Raw genomic sequence first — 6,362 nt, 5'->3', positions numbered from 1 at the left:
GCCGAAACGATATTATGGTCCCCCTAATATTATAGTTGAGAGGGCCAATTTGTCATTCTCATGACATACAGGACTGGGGTTAGAGTCCCAGCGTTGGCACTACAATATTTCATCTATTCCGTTCAACACATGAATAGTTTCCAGTGTCCTAAATTTCTCAATTTGTGACACTGGGCTATTTATCCATTCACCCATAACCATTAAGCTGCTAAACTATGTCAATTGCATCAAAAGAAATTAAATTTCCTTTTTTCCTTGGTTTCGAAACCATGCCAGTTTTAATGGTTAAAAAACAGTTCAGTCTTGCATTCAAGAACTTTTAACCATACAAGATGTAAGTGGTTTCAAAAGCATGAAGAAAAAATGCTCTTCGCCGTAAACTTTAATAGGATGTACTAACTGCTGCCGGTTATTTTATTATCATTTCGGAATGAAAATTCTAACTGTGTATAATTACATAATTTACATGTACACATATTACTAATATATCTCTAAATGCGATTGGTTGTTTTCATTTAACATAAAAAAACAAGATTTTAAATAAATTTGTTTTTATTTAACATAATAAATTTTAATATATAAGAATTAATATAATATTTCTCACCATACCATAAAAATAGTTTAAACATGTACATAAGGGATAAAATAGACATATAATCATGTTGTTATGTTTTGATAGGTGCATTTAAAATTCTTTTTCTTTCTAAAAATTTCGGATTTGGTTTTCAACCACTAGAAATAATATTTAACAAAAATTTTAACTGTTGAAAGGCCATTGTTTCCTAAAAATATCATCATTATTTTAAGAACAATTTAAGCGAATATTTATAAGATTTAACAGATAATAAACTTCATCAAAATACTTAATAGATTTTGCTGGTTTTAAATCTTTTATTTTGTTATTCAATTTTTCAACTACTCCTAATAAAAAAATATTAAAGAAGGAAATAACTTGTAATTTAAAAAACTATTTTATAAAGGTAATTAGAGATTTAATCTGATTAGGATTCTTTTTTAATTTCATGACGGAAGTAGATGGCAACTTTCAGTAACGTAAAGAAAAATTTAAGAAAAGGGAGAAAAAAAACGTTGAAATCGTTCTACTTTAATCCAAAACAGTAAATCCTTCTACACCATGTGCTGGTTAATATTATGCAAAACTTTTTTTCATGAATTTTAATTGAATCACAAGATCAAAAAAATGTAGTTAGTTTATTTTTTTCCTTTCTCTATAAAATTGCTTTTTACTGTTGAATGTAGGCTGATGAGCAGATTTTTAACATAATTTATTATGTTATTCCATAAGATTTTTATGGCCTATGCAATTTTTAATGAAGACTTTAAAATTAAAAACATATTTTCCGTGAAAATTCTACTTATAAAAAGAAAAAGTTACATTATCGGTTTTCAATTACCCGAAATCATGTGTTTTACTGAGACAAGAATTGAATTTTCAAAATATTTCATTTCCGTTATTTTATTTATATTTTTACATATATTATGACATTTCAAATTAAATATCCCCATTATAAGGGCCGTAAGGCCTCAGGCGCCCAGTTCCACAACAACGAACGAACGAACGAATATCCCCGTTATGCAGTATTCACATCAGAAAACACTGTATTCGAAAACTTTAAGGTGTAGGTTTCTCGAAACAAGATTTTTCAGAGTAGTGAATGCATTTTTTTAAATTTCATCGAATTTGAGTAATAATTCAGCAACATGTAATGCATCAATATAATTATATTTAAAAAAATCCTAAAACTAATTTTTAAAAAGAACTTATTTTAACTATCTAAGCGATCTGAATACAAGAGTTATACAAACCAACCAATTGTGGGGCAAGGAAGCCGGCGATGCTAGCAAGTTAACATTTCTTATCATGCTACCCAAGATAACATGTCTTAACAATCAAGTTAACATGTCTTATATACTAGTGAATTGGTACCGTCATGTGGGGCTACTTTGTGCAGGATTTCACAGTTTTTGAACTTTGACATGTGACAAAAACTATGTTAATTCAAATTTTTGCAAAATTTATCTATATTATATTCATAACTGGACTCAGACGAGTGAATTTGATCAATATTGGCATTATTTGTATGTAATATTTACAAATAATAAGTCAAAACATACCTAGCACAAAGTAGCCCCCAAGTGGGGCTACTTTGTACAGCAATAGGAATTCAGTTTAATAATCATGTTTTTAGTAAAATATTGATATAAAATTGTTAAAAAAGTTAATTGTTGACATTTTTAATAACAAAAACATCAAGATATGTAAAGATATTAGTTTGAAAATAATTTTCAGCGTTAAAAAACCATTTTTTATAAAGAATTTTTTCTTAAAAAGAATGTTTATTTCAAAACATTTGAGTTTAAACAAAAGGAAACCATATACATTTTTGAACATTGAAATGGATGAAATTTCAAAAATAATAATTATTACATATTCATTAACATTTATAATATTGATAAATTTGAACATAACATGCTTGAATGAACATGACAGAACTTGCTCTTCAGTTTCTGTCAAAATCACCTGATGTCCTATAAAATATATTTTTATGTGTTAAATCGTTTGATTAATTCATTAGAAAAATCTTTGTAGAAGAAAAATAATAGTTTACCAGCACGTTTCACGTGTTTCTTGTGAATTTTATTAGAGATAGTATTTCTGTGGATTTTGTACTTCCGAGAAGCTTCTGCAATCGACATACCACCAGCAACTGCTTGCAAACATTGTTGCAGCTTTTCTAAAGTGTAATCACGGTAGTTTCTCGTTCCAGGTATTTTTTTATAACGTCTGACCATTTTTCTGTCGAAAAAAAAAACGAATGAAACTTTGCACAAAGTAGCCCCAAAGTGCATTTTTTTTCATTTTCCGTTTATTTGTTATTAATTTTCAAATTTTTTTAACGCTAACATGATATAATTGTTTATTAATATATAAATAAAAAATTTTGCACTTACGACAATTGTTTTATCAACGTCTTTGCATTTCACAGCTAGAGTTTCCACGCACACGTTTCGACGTCCGACGTTCTCGGAAAGTTGTTGACATTGGATAAACAAAACACACTCTGAGATTGTTTTAAAATTCGAAATTCTTTTTGTAGTAATAGAGGAGACTTCTATCTTCAAATTCCACACATTTTTAACTTGTGAAAAACATAATACTGAATAGCAGCACTTGAAAAGTGCCAAATTCGAATTTGCACAAAGTAGCCCCCGCTGCACAAAGTAGCCCCACATGACGGTATTTAATAATTGCAACTGTAGGCACGCTATGACAATGTCGTAGTCACAAATAGCAAGTCAACTATTCAACACGCACCATCTATCGAAGCAGGCGTATTCTCATCGAAGTGGGCGTTTCTGTCAAGGTAAGCATGTTCAGATGTTAGCAGGCGTTACTGCCAAGATAGGCGTGCTCAAATCACGTTCAAAGGGTGGGAGGCTAGAGTGCCGACATTGTCAACCTTCATCTATCAAAAGGTACCTTAAGATAAAAGGAATCGAGTTAATATGTCTATATACTAGTGAATTGGTATTTAATAATTGCAGTGGTAGACACGCTACACTATTAAGCTTGAGAAATAATTCAGCAATTTTTTAGTGCTGCACAAGAGGATACATCTATATTATTTGTACATTTTTCTGAAGTGTTAAATTCTGAGTCATTCATTGAGCTTTCATTTTGTTAATATGAACTTATGAAGATTCCTGTTTGCAACAAATTTAGCTATTTGGATACAAATTAAGTAAGTTACAAAAACTTTCCAATTAAATTTATCTAATGATTAGGAAGGAAGGTGCATTTTACTAAAGCTACACATAGAAACATACTTGGAAAATTTATAAATTTTACTTAAAATCATTCTGCTACAAATGTATAATCCAGTAGAAATTCTTTATACCTTTGAATAAATGCATTTGCATCTTTAGAAATAGTTTTTAATATAAATACTTTTGCATTTTTCTCATCAGTTCCATCATTGACATTAATGCAGACTAGCATTATTATTACTGAAAAACTTAATGAACATTAAACTTTAATTTTTATGTCAGCAATGATTTCAGTAAGAAACAATTTTTGCATGAATTTTTTAACACACCTTAAATTCGCTATTCAACTGGTTCAACTATGCAATTGGCTTTTCTCTTTTTTAAATCACCTTTTTTATTAATCTTTTATTGAAATGTACAATATTGAAAACGTTACCTATAGCAGATGATTGCATACTTGTTTTGACAAACCTCTACTGGTGTAAGACATGGATACTTCAGCCCGGAAATGGCTTCATACGCCGTTAGGGGTACTTCCCTGTTATAAACCTTTTTATTGGTTGCTTGTTTTTGGACAGGTCATAATATTGAAACATCCCTAGTCGCGTATGATGACATTTCCGGGCACCGGTTTCAACGCAATTTTTATCTTGATGATGTGCTATAATTCCTATAGAAGTTTGTCGGAATATTTACGCTATCCTCTGTTATATAAAACGTTTTTGACTTGTGCATTTCTACAAGAAATAGACTGAAAATTCATTAAAAAAATTGTAGCTGAAGGAGCAAAACTAATTTCGTATTTGAAATCCCCACACACGAATTAAGCAATATCAAGTATTAGCATAAGTGAAACAAAAAAGTCTGTTCTATTAAAATTAATAGGGAGAAAAATCAGTTACCCCCATAGAAACCAAGGAGAAATAGTAATGATGATAAAATTGCTTCAGGTCAATAGAGATATGATAGCACGTATGTTGCGAGATAATATGCGTTTGAAAGTATGCAGCTACTTATACATTTGTAGAACATCGAGGCATTCTTTACCGTCCACTAAATAAAAGATATAAATATAATAAAAAAATTGCCTCTAGTATTGTATGCAACCTATAAATGCTTCCTAATCCTGTGAGTGCAACCCGTAAGTGGTACGTAAACTATCAGTTTCTAATTTCGGAAAGCAAAAAAAATTTTCTAAAATTAGTAACTATTATTTTTTTACCAACCACTTTGATCTGAACTATGGAAAATTACAATGAAGAATTCAAAATTATATTAACACTATAGCCACAACAGTACTCCGATTCATTTAAGAAGGCTAAGCTTTACATTTTTGGTAAACTAAAGTTTTAGCCAAACTTTTTAACATTTTAAAGTTAGCTTTAAATTTCCTATAAAGTTTACATGTACATGTGTAAGATGGATTCAATAATTAAAAATGCATTGAATGCATTGCAAACGTTCTTTAATTTAAAATAGTTTAGATCATATAAATGTTTATTATCTAAGTCTCACCGGATGAAAAAAAATAGTCTGCTTCAACTTAAATCATGATAATTTACTACCATGTACTTTCGTTATTGAGCTTGCTAATCACCTAAATTCGATTAGGAAATTATTTAATAAATTTTGCAGGTGCTTCACAATCAGTTTCTACCCCTCTCAGAGAATTTGTTTTCTCAAATTCATATAATTGTGGAGATGCTGATTTCGACATATTAACCGCTATTCATGTCGGACGAGTTTGTAAAACATTTGAAATGTAATAAAATGTGAAAGAATTCTTTAAAACAAGTCTCATACTCTTACAGTCTGAGGAAATCTGTTGTTTTTATCTTCAAAAATAGCTCCTCCAATTGCACACACTTCATAATGCTGATTGCTGAATGAAGGCAGAAGCTGATCATCCTGAATTTTAAAATAATCAGTTCATTCAGATTAATTGCCATTTAGTGAGCAGGCCTAATCCCAGTTTAAGTGGTTATCAAAACAAGAAACGTATAATTTCCATGATTTTTTAGGGGTAACTATTTCTCTAAGGGTACCAGAGAGAATATGGCTTAAACTTTCTTAGTTTGTTCTCTTTTCTTATCACGTATCACGCTCAGTCAGTATTGTCAGTATCACGTTCTTTAACATATTCCTGTTAAAGAACATGGCATAAAAATTTAATTCACTGTAAAAAAATCCGAATCAAATTGCAATATAAAGTACCGGCACTTAAGGTGCATCATCCGTAAAAACTATTTTATCGTAAAAAATTATATCGTAATTGTAACTGTAATGTATATTGAATTAGAGCAATTCAATAATTTTACGGTCCCGCAGTGGACTAATCGTTAAGGCACGGTTCCCAGAACACCGCAGAAGTCAAGCATCACTGGCTGCTGTCAGTGTGAGGATGGGAGACCACTTGGATCAGTCTGCGTAGGGACCGAGGGTGTGCGGTATGGGTCCGTAAAGTGCTCGACTTCGCGTGCAGGTCGTTGGGCTACCAAAGCTGGGGCGCCATCCCCTCTGCAGAGGATCAAAATTGTGATGGCTTATCTTTGGATCATCCTCAGGGATGCTTC

This window comes from Parasteatoda tepidariorum, chromosome X1 (assembly GCF_043381705.1).
Source record: "Parasteatoda tepidariorum isolate YZ-2023 chromosome X1, CAS_Ptep_4.0, whole genome shotgun sequence".
Lineage (NCBI taxonomy): Eukaryota > Metazoa > Arthropoda > Arachnida > Araneae > Theridiidae > Parasteatoda > Parasteatoda tepidariorum.
This window is presented reverse-complemented; position numbering follows the sequence as displayed.